The sequence below is a fragment of the Sarcophilus harrisii genome, chromosome 3, assembly GCF_902635505.1.
Source record: "Sarcophilus harrisii chromosome 3, mSarHar1.11, whole genome shotgun sequence".
Lineage (NCBI taxonomy): Eukaryota > Metazoa > Chordata > Mammalia > Dasyuromorphia > Dasyuridae > Sarcophilus > Sarcophilus harrisii.
In genome coordinates, this window is record NC_045428.1 from 32,726,199 (window position 1) to 32,741,448 (window position 15,250).

The window sequence follows — 15,250 nt, forward strand, 5'->3', positions numbered from 1 at the left end:
TGATTTTATTCACTCTAGGTTTTGTAGCCATTAAAAAAAAATCCTACTTACACCAAACATAGTTTAGACAGTTCTTCCCTTCCATTATTGTTTATACTTAGAAATTTTGGCCAGCCTCAATTCATTTTGAGCTTTAGGATTCTGACACTATTTTAATAGGGCCATGTCACTGATTTGTTTTCATTCAAAATGACATGCCCTAGCTTCCATTTTCCAAACATATCTTTTAAAGATATATATATATATATATATATATATATATATATATATATATATATATATAAAGAGAATCAGTGAGTTTTATGTATACATTTAAGATTTTTTTCATTGTATTTTATTCATGAGAATTAGAGTCATATATATGATATTATGGCTTTTTCTTCAGAATTGAGTTCTTGAAGTTACTTTTGTGCCATTTCTCTAAAATTTAGGCTCATAATATTTCACCTCAAAGGAGCCTACCGTTTTTATGAACCCCAAATTCTAAGGTAACCCATAAGACTGTGCATAATCATTCTTTTTTATTGCACAGTTTAAGGAATGCCTATCTTCTAATATTTCCTTCATTTCTCTACATATTCCCTCAATTTTTCTTTTATTTATAACTATATTTTCTTGTATTTTATAAAGCCATAGTGGAAATAAGAAATTCTTGTTTCAGCTCTGATCTTCTAGTGATATCTCTAATATTTCTAGCTTTTTTAACTTAAAAAAAACTTGTTTTGTTCTGAACTTTTGAATTTTATTTTTATTTTACATTTTAAGATATTACTGTAAAATTTATTTTTTCTCAGTTGCTAATTTGTATTATAAATTTTTTGCTGAGGATTGTTTTAAATGTATTCCTCCTATGGTGTGTTATTTTACTCCATTAACTCTCTTTAACAAATTGTTTCTATTATTAACTCACTTGTTATTATACAGAATATTTTTATTTTTTTCTTTTAGTATCTTGAATTTTGTCTATATATAACTTATTGGAGTTTCCTGATGTTATTGCATTATAGTTTGTAAAGGATGTTTAGTGTTTTTACCTTTCTGCTCTAAATTAAGTTCTTTATGCCTAGTGTGTTTTTTCTTCTTTCATGTTCTGTGTGATGCTGAAAAAGGTATAATATTTAATATATTCATCCACTGAATTTGACCTAACAGCTCTAGTTTTTCCAGGTTTCGGTTTGAATCTCTAATTTTAAAAATAATTTAATTACTCTTGTCCTTCAAAAGGAATTTTAAGGTTACCTGTATTTCTTTATTATCATGGATTTTTTTCATTTCATATAGCTTTTTCCTGAAGTACTCAGGTCATATGTTAATCACTATATCTATTGAGATATTAGTATCTTTAGTAGTCAAATCCTTCATTCCTCAAACTGTATCTGTCAGTCAGTATTAACTTCTGATTTATATCTATGGAGTCTGTCTCCATATTTTGAGTACCTTTATACTAAAGAAATAACATTCAGAATTTTGTTCCACCCATTTATCTACTTAATCAAGCTTCCTTCTTTGCCTCTACTGATAGTAAGATTTTTTCTATTCTCTTTTATAAAATCTAGATTATTAACTCACTTCATAGTTTCCTAAAGCATAATAGATTTTATTTCAGCTCCTTATTTTCATTCTGTACATTTTATATGTATTTTAGTTATGTATATTTTATGTTTTAATTGTTATTATAATTTAATTTATAATATGAAGCAAAAGAACAGTTTCAATTTTTTAGTTACTCTTCCATTTTCTAGGAGATGAAATCCATTAACGTTCAAATGAAGAATTATTGTTTTTTGCAACTAGATTTTGTTTTTGCTTTTTCTTTGCTTTATTTTGGTTTAATTGATTTTAATTTGTGTTTGAAAACATATAAATAAAAGTTCGGCTGCAAGTCAAATGGTAAAGGCCATTGATCCTTATTTTTTCTGTTCTCTCTTCTATCTAGGCCTTCCCTTTCCTTTCCTCTTTCTCTTCCTTCTTCTTTACAGGATAGGATAAATTTCTGTATCCTACTGAATGATTAAGTTATTACCTCTTAAAGCCAAAACTCTCATTGTTTTCTTCTACTTCTCTTATTTGTCTTTTAAAATCTTTTATGAGCACTTCCAAGATGCCTCTTTGGGCTTGAGACCAATTCATATCACTCTGAGATTTCCTCTGTGGACATTTTGTCCTCCTCTGAGTTGATGTTTTGATCTGCCCTGTCACATGATAGCTTGCCATGGTCAGGGTTCTTTTCGGCTTTTTGCTCATTTTCTTTCTTTTTCTTTTATTATTTCCTCATTTATTTTACTTTTATGATAGAATTCTGTTCCTGGGGTAAAGGTTGTCCTGTCCCAAGCTTCTGAGCCTTGGCTTTGAGCACAGGGGCCCCATGGCATTTGTAGGGGTAGTTTTATCTGCTCTTTCCAGGAAGCACACTGATTTCTCCAAATTTGCCTTTTGAGCTAGGACTGGGGACTCCCATAATGGTTTGTGCAACTACTGAGCCAGAACCAAAGGCCATCCGCTGTGATTGAGACCCTCTCGCTGACTTTTCCAAACCTGTCTGAGCTAGGCTAATCACCCCTTTTACCCCAGTGAGATCGATCCTTCTTGAAGTTTTTCCAATCTATCTTGAACTAGAGAGTGGTTTCATTCCATCAGCTTCTGTCCAGAAGCTTTGTTTCATGGGGTTTTTAAGAGAAACTGGGAGAGCTCAAGCAACTTCTTGGCTTTACTCCATCATCTTGGCTTCATGTCCAGAAGTCCATTTTGATTTCTTTTAAAAAATAAAATGTATATTTGTTGTGTAAAGGCCTCTTTTTCATTTTTCCCCTTTTCCCATATTTTTACTGATATTTTTATGAAAATTTTTCCTTAATAGGATTTTTCCCTCTCATTTATGCTGTAATTTTCTTACCTTTGCTTTTCTTCTTTGTTGTTTTAACATATCTTGTTGTTTTGAGATGATTAAATAAAATGAGGCTTAAAATTTACCTGTTCTTCAGCCATCTTACCAGAAACAAATATCGTCTTTTTATCAGGGATAACTGTTCCTCTTTAAATAGCCACACTAGGTCACCTAAACAATCCTTTTGCAAAGCTTATTAGTCAAACATTAGTGCTGCATGCATGAGCTAGCAAATGGTGGTATGTCTCTTAGGCAGATTGCAGGGTAGTGGCTACTGTTTCCTACCTTGAAAAATACTTCATCAACATGGCACCTTTCTGGGAGTTAGATGAGAAAGAGGTCTTTAGGGAAGAAAAATGATGACCCAATTCCTTTCTGTCTACACATTTTTAAGAAATAGAGATCTTGGGATGCATCCAAAGTATTCCTTTCCCTCAAGCTGAGATCAGAATGGCCAGAAATGGCAAGAGTAGGTCATCATAAGTCTCTCTTGGAACAAACAAACACCAAAGGGACCTGAAAAATCCATGATAAACAACACAGAATAAGATAAATGACATTAAAATAGATATTCAGAAATCTGAATGCAGTTTAACTATTAAAACTATATTTTAAGGTTTTTATCCATATTTTTAAAAACTTCTATACTTTTATTAATTTTAAACCTTTAAAAATCAACCAAGATTATTGTAATACTCTATATAATACTTTACACTTTAATAAGCACTTTGCATACATGATCACAATTGAACTTCTTAAGAAATTTTCTGATGGAGGTAGTAATAATAATAATAACCACAAACATGTATATAGTGCTTATTATGTGCTAGACTCTACACCAAGGGCTTTACAATTATTATCTCATTTGATCTTCATAACAACTCTGTGAGATAGGTGCTACTATTATTCCCATTTTGCAGAGGAGGAAACTAAGGCACACAGACATTAAGTAATTTCCCTACAGTCGCATAGCAAGTAAGTATCTGGGACCAGCTTTAAACTTCCTGACTCTAGGCTTAGCTCTGTATTCACTGTGTCTCTCCTACCTACTTCACTGCTATTAGGAACTACAGATATCACTGTCTCTGTTTTACTGAGGAGGAAACAGAGGACTTGAGTTATTGAGCTTGGATGACCTTACCCAAAGCCACATTGGTAATCAATGCCCAATAGGGTGTTTCAAAACCCACTTCAACTGAATACAAATCCAGTATCCTTTTCATTAAACCATCTTTCTTTATGGATATGTAATAAACTTAATGGTCTTCATTAACTGAGGACTTTAGTGGTCTAGGAAAGGGAGGTGCTTAAAGTTTAGTATAGTGTTTGGCACATAGTAGGTACTTAAGAGCATTTATTGATCAATTGAAATAAATCTTCAACTTATGGAGTGTATCCTCTATATCAGTGGTTTTCAAAATATGGTCTAGAGAATCTTGGGGATCTCTGAAACCCTTTTACAGGGTCTACAAATTCAAAAATAGTTTTTATTTTCAATATGGTCTATAAATATAACCCAAATAAACAAAAACGCTTTGGATCCTCAATAATTTTTAATAGGATAAAGATACTGAAAACAAAAGTTTGAGAACCACTGCGTCTATATGAACAAGATTCCAGACTTAATAACAAAAGTTTCCACTCCTATATAACTATTCTGATTTTGCCATTTTGACTTCAAGGAAGCACATGCATGGCCATTTTTGCTGCCATTCTTTTTTCTTAGATCCCAGTTCTATTGTACATGCAAGGGTTTAGTGAAGGCGATTGCCACTTTGTATTGATCTGTTTTTTTTTTTCAGTAAATCTCTATCAGGCAAATCAAACAATATATGAAGAGTCCAGGAGGGAGAGCATCAACCCTTTTCCTTCAACAGGAGCTGAGAGTAGCCACACATTTGGTGGGCACACTTAAAAAAATCATTTTGGTCTTGTCTCCACTCCATAGAATGATTGTAAAGCACCATACTGAGCCTTTAAACAAATCACAATTACAACTTTCTTGCTCTAATATTAAATGTTGCCTTAAGAACTCATTTTGTGTTTGTCTTTGGTTGTTTTTGCTTTCGGCATGAATAGGATGTGGAATTTTGTAAGTTCAAATTAGGTGATTAGCCGAGCAGTCTTCACTAACGTCCAGACTTTGCTCTCAGATGTGTATTTCTGTTCAGTGGAACTGCTGAGTTTCTGGACGTGGGCTATAAATTCTGGGCCAACCAACATTCAGCGGCTCTGATGTCACCTCTGCTCCATCTACTGGAATAATGATTTTTACTATGTGCATTCTTTAAGAAAATCATTACTTTCAGAATGGCTTTTTGAGAAAGCTGCTCAGAAACACACCACCTAACAAAATAGAGGTGACTTACTTAGGGAAATTAAGAAAAAAACAAAGAATGAGAACTAGACCATCATTAATCTGTCAGGACTAAATGTCTACACTGGCAGCTGCCTTCTGCTATGGAAGGATACAGGCTTTCTAGTTCCATTTGCAGGATGAAGTCATTGCAATTGGGATGTTTAAGTAGATTTCTGAATAAAACAAGTTGAAAAGTAGAGGCCAGTAATGATAAACCCTTGGTATTAATCCTTAGAAGTCCTTAGCATTCTGGTAGTAAGGGGATTTTAGGGGAGACATCATGATATGGGAGATGAAACTTGGATTTGGTATCAGAGGACCTAATGTGAAATCACTTGGGGGAACCACTCAATCAGGCAAATCAGTCAATCAGTGGAAAAGCATTTATTAAGTATTTATTTTGATAGGCATTTTTCCAAGTATTGGAGATAAGGCCATATTTCTTATATGCTAATCATTTCTTATTGTGGTATAGCGGATAGAACACTGCATTTGGAGACAGGGAGATTTGGATTCATCTTCATCTCAAATCTGTGTGTCCTTAGGGAATTCAATTAACATTTCTCAAACTCATTTTGTTCATTTGGGAAATAGGAGTGATAATAACTGCAGTGCTTACATTTATAAAAGAACATACAATAGTGTTAGCCTATGAGTTGAAATCTTGGGTTGAAGCTTTATCTCTGACATATACTGCCCATGTGATCCTGGAAAACCATTTAACCTTTTACTACCTCCTTGGTATTCCTAGCTTTTAGCATTGTGTTTAGTATATTATAGATACTTAGTAAGGGCAGCTAGGTGATGCAGTAGATAGATCATTGGTCTTAGAAGCAGGTAGAATTATCTTCCTAAGTTCAAATTTGGTACCAGACACTAGCTATATGACCCTGGTCAAGTCATTTAACCTTGCTTGTCTCAGTTTCCTTATCTGTAAAATGAGCTGGATAAGGAAATGGCAAACCACCCCAATATTTTTGCCAAGGAAACTCCAAATGGGGGGCATGAAGAGCTAGACAAAACCAAAAATGACTTAACAGCAGATTAAAAATGACTGTTGCATTTAGCAAAACTCAATGGGAAATGTTAAACTTTAAGACTCTAAACTTGCTGAACAACTACCACTTTACATTGGTACAGAGAGCTTCCAGAGTAAATTTGATGAAATCACAAATAAGAACCCCCCATTACAAACCCCCCACTCTTGAAGTAGAATACTACTCTCACAAGGTTCTCATCTAACAGAGCACCTGGTCAATAGTAGAAGCTTAATAAATGCTTATGGATGAGTTGGTTAATTGGAAAATGTTTGCTTTTTAAATTTTATACTGATGCAGAAGCATCCAATATTATCCTCCCTTCACAGTTTAGCCCTGAACTGGCCAGTGATAGCCTCCCTCTTTGAATGAAAAGCAGCATTATTGTGGACCACTAGAGATGCTTCTGAAAGCCATGAACAATGCAGTGTTTCTGTAATGGGGATGAATGTTCAGCATTTCTGGGATGGGACAAAAACTTATTCTCATTTGGGTTCTGACATGACCAATGCTTGTTTTCATAATGCAGTTCATTTGAAAAAAAGAAAACTAACATAACAAATGGCCGAGTCAATATATAAATAAATAAAGACCTCTTCCTATTTTAAAAGAAGATTAATACCCTGTTCCTTATCCAGATTGGTTTTCTATGACTGTAAAATGTATGTCTCTAATTTATAACAAGTTTACAAAAATATGCACACAGATAATAATGCCAGCCACATTTTAGTAGATCATTATGAGAAAAGTTAGCTTCATGCAGATTTGGTTTTTTTTTTGTCCTCTCCTTTGTTAAGAGAAAAAAGTGTCCATTCACAATACAATCTGAGCTGGAAGATGGCTTTTGCATTTATGTTCCTGGAATCATCTGCCTGGTTTGGCAGCTGGGATTAGGCTCCTATTTACATTGCTCAATAATGGCCACACTCAGTGTTGTGTGCTTCCTTTGCATCCAGTCTGTTTATCTGGAAATGATTCGGATGTTTGGAATGAGATTGTATTTACACTGGGGGGAGAGGGAATGCAAAACCCTAATACAGGGATCTCCTTTCCAGGGTACCTTTTGGAAGGATCAGATAGAAAATGTATTTCTCAGGACACTCTATTCCAAATGGGGTGAAGCTTTTGTTCATTTTTAATCTAGCAAAATCCTTTTAACAGGAAGAATAATTCTCTTCCCATCCTGCAACTCCCAACCACATGATTTACTTGGGATGGGATATAACATTGACCCATGTTAAAGAAACTACAGTTAGAAGAAAAAAGTAGCATTGCTCATTTAGTTTTACAAAACATAAAAGTCATTTATTGTGTTGTTAAGTCATTTTTAGGCTTGTCTAGCTTTTCATGCCCCCATTTGGAGTTTCTTTGGCAAAGATCCTGGAGAGGTTTGTCATTTCCTTTTCCAGCTCATTTTACAGATAAGGACATTGAGGTAGAGTTAAGTGACTTGCTTAGGATCACACAGTTAGCAAGTGTTTGATGCTAGATTTGAACTCATGAAGATAAATCTTCCTGCTTCCAAGACCATGATCTATCCACGGAGCTGCCCTCACTGCAATACCTATGTCTATAATTTACTAAACACAGTACTAAAATCTGGGAATGCAAAAATGCCCTCAAAAACACCCTTTGAGGAAGGTAAGTTACTCACAGATAAATCAAAGAAATTGTAAGAGGTAAAATGGGAGAGGGAGATGCACCTTAGTAGGAGGAGTCCAAAGGGTATGAGAGCCTCATTTATTAGGAAGCCAGTTGCCACATTAAAAGCCATGTCTACATTTACGTTTATACCAAACTTATCTTTACACCATACCATTGGCAAGCATTCCCTATATCAAGCCCAGTTCCAGACTCAGGAGAATGACAGTTATCTCTGTGAAGTGAGTCAGAAAGACATGGTGATTTTTGTTCTTTGTTCACGAAAGGACCAAAATGACATCAGAAAGGCAGACCCTAATTCAAAGCCTACCTCTGAGAAAGATGTATAAAATAGCCAGGATGTATATAGCTTGAAGATTTTCAAAGGGTTTTTCATATGTGATTTCACTTGATCCTCACATTGTGAAGTATTTTTATCCACAATTTACAGATGAAGAAACTAGTGACTACAAAATTCAGTTCACAAAGGTAGTCAGTGTCTTTGTGGATTTGAATTAAGGTTAAGTTGTATGGGGACCATACAAAGAAATTATATTATTATTTAATGAAAACATTTTGATTTATTCAGATGTTATTGTGCAATTAAGTATTCATATCTGAAAATTTTCTAATATCTGCACTAGACAGCACAAAGTGTGACTTCCAAAATCTACAAGGAATTAGAAGAAATTCACAAGAATATTTATTTTTTCCCTAAAAAGTTATTTAGGGGGGCGGAGCCAAGATGGCGGAGAAGACACACGCGTCTTTCTAAGCTCTTCTCTTACCCTCTTTATCAATATTATATCGAGCCTCAAAAATAGTCTTGACTGCTACAATTCGTAAAGATAAGAAGTAGAACAACTCACCGGCAAGAAAATCTGCAGTCTCACCAAAAAGGTTGGTTCGGGGCCAGGGGGAGATCAGCAGACTGGGAGAGAAATTAGGTTCCAGGAGAGTCTCAAACCCAGGGTGAAGGCACAGATCTCAGCAAAGCGCCGCAGCCCCAACCCGCAGTAAGGGGATTCTCCTTGGGGAGTTGGATCCTGCACGGCAGGAGGACGCAGCCGGGTTAGCCTCCAATCTGCAGGGGGGAGCTCGGCTTGGGGCCATAGAGCTTTTCCAGGGCCGATTTGCATCAGGCAGAGACACTGGGCAGAGTTTGAGGCTGTCTGCGTTCTGCTCTCAGCTGCTAATACTCACAGTCCCACAAGAGGCTCCGGCCTGGGCGGTGACACTTTCACCACTTAGTCTCTAGCCGAGGGCAATCGATAATCCACTCAGCCCTACTAAGCAGTTTGATAGCTAGGCCAGTGCTGAATCCACTTCCTCTTGGGGGAAGGGAAAACTCTCACTCGAGCACTCCCATACCTCGGAGCCGGAAAGCGGTTTACATCTTTCCCTGCTCTGCAGAGGAAGCTGGTAACCCCCTTGCCTAGGAGACCTACCCTAAAGGCTTTAAAACATGAATAAAAAGATGAAAAGAACAATCGACAGTTTCTATGCAGAAAAAGAGCAGGTCAGCAAACCTGAAGAGACCTCAAACAGCAAAAATGCATCAGACTGTCCTCCTTTACATAATGCTCTCAGAGAAGAGGCCATTAAAAGTCTCAAAAGAGAGTTAGAAGATAAATGGGGAAAGGAAAGAGAAGCCTTACAAGAGAGCAACAACTTCCTGAAATACGAATTGGAAAAAATAAAGAATTCACTACAAAGTAGGATTTGTGATTTGGAAAAGACAAAGAACTCGCAAGAAAGTAGGATCTGTGAATTGGAAAAGAAAATAATTCACTAAAAAAAAATTAGTGAAATGGAAAAAAATTCCACAGACCAAAACAATACATTCAAAAACTCAATTGGACATATACAGAAAGAAGTAAAAAAAGCTAATGAAGAAAATAATTCTTTAAAAATTAGAACTGAACAAATTGAAACTAATGATGCATTGAGACAGCAAGAATCAGTCAAGCAAAACCAAAAAAATGACAAACTGGAAAAAAACATGAATTATCTACTTGCTAAAATGACAGACTTGGAAAATAGATCTAGGAGAGATAATCTGAGGATTATTGGACTTTCCAAAACTATGATGAAAAAAGAGCCTAGATACTATTTTACAAGAAATCATCAAAGAGAACTGCCCAGATGTAATAGAATCAGAAGGTAAAATAGGCATTGAAAGAATTCATCGAACACCTTCTGAAAGAAACCCTAAAATAAAAACCCCAAGGAATATTGTGGCAAAATTTCAGAACTATCAGATTAAGGAAAAAATTTTACAAGCAGCCAAAAAAAAACCATTTAAATACCGAGGTGCCACAATAAGGATCACCCAAGATCTGGCTGCCTCTACATTAAAGGAAAGAAGGGCCTGGAATATGATATTCCGAAAGGCACAAGAACTTGGGATGCAGCCAAGAATAAACTACCCAGCTAAGCTGAGCATTTTCTTCCAGGGAAGAAGATGGACGTTTAATGAAACAAATGAATTCCATTTGTTTCTGAAGAAAAAACCAGAACTAAACAAAAAATTTGATCTCCAAGAATAGAACTCAAGAGATGCAGAAAAAGGTAAAAATAACTCTTGAGAATTGTATTTCTGTTGTGGATATACAAAAAAAATACATGTAAAATTTGATAGTACTGATATAACATAAAAAAGGGAAGTAGATATGGAAAAGGGATGATGGCAGAATAAGGTGGGAAGGAGGGATAAAAAGAGGGAAACCACATCCCACAAAGAGGCTAAGGAAACTTATCATATCTGAGGGAATTTGAGAGGGGAGGAACATTGTGTGAATCTTACTCTCATCAGAGTTGGCTCAAAGGAAAATAATTGACATTTGTTTTCGAGAAAATTCTCTCTCGCCTCATTAAAAACGTGGGAGAGGAAAAGGGAAAAGAAAAGAGTAATAAGGGAAGGAAGGGGAAAGACCCAAAGGGGGAGGGAGGGATTATAAAGAGGATAAGTATCGTGATACAAGAGGGGACATAAGTTTAAAAGGGGAAAGAGGGTTGGGGAGGCAAGAATAAGTAAAGCACAATCTGGGGTTATTAGGATGGCAGGAAATACAGATTTAGTAATTCTAACCGTAAATGTGAATGGGATGAACTCCCCCATAAAGAGGAGGCAGATAGCAGACTGGATCAAAAGTCAGAACCCTACAATATGTTGTTTACAAGAAACACATTTAAAGCAGGGGGATACATATAGAGTAAAGGTAAAAGGCTGGAGCAAAATCTATTATGCTTCAGGTGAAGTCAAAAAGTAGGGTAGCCATCCTTATCTCCAGATCAAGCAAAAGTAAAATTGATCTAAGTAAAAGAGATAAGGAAGGAAACTACATCCTGCTAAAGGGTAGCATAAACAACGAAGCAATATCAATATTAAACATATATGCACCAAGTGGTATGGCACCTCAGCTTCCTAAAGGAGAAGTTAAGAGAGTTGCAAGAAGAAATAGACAACAAAACTGTAATAGTAGGAGATCCTCAACCTTGCACTCTCAGAATTAGACAAATCAAACCACAAAACAAATAAGAAAGAAATTAAAGAAGTAAATATAATATTAGAAAATTAGGTATGTTGGATCTTTGGAGAAAATTGAATGGAGATAGAAGAGAATATACTTTCTTCTCAGCAGTTCATGGAACCTATTCAAAATTGACCATATATTAGGACATAAAGACCTCAAAATTAAATGCAAGAAAGCAGAAATAGTAAATGCTTTCTTTCAGATCATGATGCAATAAAAACTACATTCAACAAAAAGTTAGGGGAAATAGACCAAAAGTAATTGAAACTAAACAATCTCATCTTAAAGAATGATTGGGTGAAGAGCAAATTATAGATACAATTAATAATTTCACTCAAGATAATGACAATGATGAGACATCATACCAAAATTTGTGGATGCAGCCAAAGCGGTAATAAGAGGGAATTTTATATCCTTAGAGGCTTACTTGAATAAAACAGAGAAAGAAAAGATTAATGAATTGGGCTTGCAACTAAAAAAAGACCAAATTAAAAACCCCCAATCAAATACTAAATTGGAAATTCTAAAATTAAAAGGAGAAATTAAAATATTGAAAGTAAAAAACTATTGAACTAATTAATAAAACTAAGAGTTGGTTCTATGAAAAGCCAATAAAATAGATAAGCCTTTAGTAAATCTGATTAGAAAAAGGAGGAGGAAAATGAAATTAGTAGTCTTAAAATGAACAGGGAGAACTTTCCACCAATGAAGAGGAAATTAGAGAAATAATAAGGAGTTATTTTGCTCAACTTTATGCCAATAAATTTGATAACCTAAGTGAAATGGATGACTACCTCCAAAAATACAGACTTCCCAGACTAACAGAGGAAGAAGTAAATTGCTTGAATAGTCCCATTTCAGAAAAAGAAATAGAACAGGCAATTAAACAACTCCCTAAGAAAAAATCCCCAGGACCAGATGGATTTACATGTGAATTTTACCAAACATTTAAAGAACAATTGGCCCCTAATGCTATATAAATTATTTGATAAAATAGGGAATGAAGGAGTCCTACCAAATTCCTTCTATGACACAGACATGGTAACTGATACCTAAACCAGGTAGGCTGAAAACAGAGAAAGAAAATTATAGACCAATCTCCCTAATGAAAATTGATGCTAAAATCTTAAATAAGATATTAGCAAAAGACTACAGAAAATCATCTCCAAGATAATACACTATGATCAAGTAGGATTTATACCAGGAATGCAGGGCTGGTTCAATATTAGGAAAACTATCAATATAATTGGCCATGTCAATAACCAAATTAACAAAAACCATATGATCACCTCAATAGATGCAGAAAAAGCATTTGATAAAATCCAACATCCATTCCTATTAAAAACACTTGAGAGTATAGGAATAAATGGACTTTTCCTTAAAATAATCAGCAGCATCTATTTAAAACCATCAGTAAGCATCATATGTAATGGAGACAAACTGCAACCATTCCCAATAAGATCTGAGTGAAACAAGGTTGCCCACTATCAATGCTACTTATTTAATATTGTATTAGAAACGCTAGCTATAGCAATAAGAGCTGAGAAAGAGATTAAAGGAATAAGAATAGGCAATGAGGAAGCCAAATTATCACTCTTTGCCGATGACATGATGGTATACTTAGAGAACCCCAGAGATTCTGCTAAAAAGTTATTAGAAATAATCCACAACTTTAGCAAAGTTGCTGGTTATAAAATAAACCCACATAAGTCATCAGCATTCTTATATATCACTAACAAAATCCAACAGTCAGAGTTACAAAGAGAAATTCCATTTAAAGTAACTACTGATAATATAAAATATTTAGGAATCTATCTGCCAAGGGAAAATCAGAAACTTTATGAGCAAAATTACAGACCACTTTTCACACAAATTAAGTCTGATCTAACCAATTGAAAAATATTAAATGCTCTTGGATAGGGCTAGCAAATATAATAAAGATGACAATATTACCTAAACTAATCTATTTATTTAGCTATACCAATCAGACTCCCAAAAACTATTTTAATGACCTAGAAAAATAACAACAAAGTTCATATGGAAAACAAAAGGTCCAGAATTTCAAGGGAATTAATAAAAAAAATCAAATGATGGTGGCTTAGCTGTACCAGATCTAAAACTATACTATAGAGCAGCAGTTACCAAAACTATTTGGTATTGGCTAAGGAATAGATTAGTTGATCAGTGGAATAGATTAGGTTCAAGGGATAAAACAGTCAACAAATATAGCAACCTAGTCTTTGACAAACCCAAAGATCCCAGCTTTTGGGATAAGAACTTACTGTTTGATAAAATTGCTGGGAAAATTGGAAACTAATATGGCAGAAACTAGGCATTGATCCATACTTAACGCCAACCAAGATAAGGTCAAAATGGGTTCATGACCTAGGCATAAAGAATGAAATTATTAATAAATTAGAGGAACATAGGATAGTTTACCTCTCAGACCTGTGGAAGGGGAAGGTTTTATGACCAAAGCAGAACTAGAGATCATTACTGATCACAAAATAGAAAATTTCGATTATACCAAACTGAAAAGTTTTTGCACAAACAAAACTAATGCAGACAAGATTAGAAGGGAAGCAATAAACTGGGAAAATATTTTACAGTCAAAGGTTCTGATAAAGGCCTCATTTCCAAAATATATAGAGAATTAACTCTAATTTATAAAAAATCAAGCTCATTCTCCAATTGAAAAATGGTCAAAGTGATATGAACAGACAATTCTCAGATGAAGAAATTGAAACTATTTCTAGTCATATGAAAAGATGCTCCAAGTCATTATTAATCAGAGAAATGCAAATTAAGACAACTCTAAGATACCACTACACACCTGTCAGATTGGCTAAGATGACAGGAAAAATAATGATGATTGTTGGAGGGGATGTGGGAAAACTGGGACATTGATTCATTGTTGGTGGAGTTGTGAACTAATCCAACCATTTTGGAGAGTAGTTTGAACTATGCTCAAAAGTTATCAAACTGTGCATATCCTTTGATCCAGCAGTGTTACTACTGGATTATATCCCAAAGAGATTATAAAGAAGGAAAGGGACCTGTATGTGCACGAATGTTTGTGGCAGCCCTTTTGTAGTGGCTAGAAACTGGAAACTGAATGGATGTCCATCAGTTGGAGAATGGCTGAATAAATTGTGGTATATGAAAATTATGGAATATTACTGTTCTGTAAGAAATGACCAACAGGATGATTTCAGAAAGGCCTGGAGAGACTTACACTGAACTGATGCTAAGTGAAATGAGCAGGACCAGGAGATCATTATATACTTCAACAACAATACTAGATGATGACCAGTCCTGATGGATCAGGCCATCCTCAGCAACGAGATCAACCAAATCATTTCTAATGGAGCAGTAATGAACTGAGCTAGCTATACCCAGAAAAGAACTCTGGGAGATGACTAAAAACCATTACATTGAATTCCCAGTCCCTATATTTATGCACACCTGCATCTTTGATTTCCTTCACAAGCTAATTGTACAATAATTCAGAGTCTGATTCTTTTTGTACAGCAAAATAATGTTTTGGTCATGTATACTTATTGTGTATCTAAGTTATATTTTAATATATTTAACATCTACTGGTCATCCTGCCATTTAGGGAGGTGGGGGGGTAAGAGGTGAAAAATTGGAACAAGAGGTTTGGCAATTGTTAATGCTGTAAAGTTACCCATGTATATATCCTATAAATTAAAGGCTATTAAATAAAAAAAAAAAGTTATTTAGGCAGAGCATCTAAATAAATTGTTTTCAGGAGGAACACTATCTAGCAACA

At 34.9% G+C, this 15,250-nt stretch overlaps 1 protein-coding gene across 3 annotated transcripts in view; it reads left to right on the forward strand.

Annotated features, from left to right (window-relative positions):
- The window catches only part of NAALADL2 (N-acetylated alpha-linked acidic dipeptidase like 2), a 1,183,950-nt gene that overhangs the window by 151,913 nt on the left and 1,016,787 nt on the right, over positions 1-15,250 (forward strand). The gene's annotated exons all lie outside the window — the stretch shown is intronic.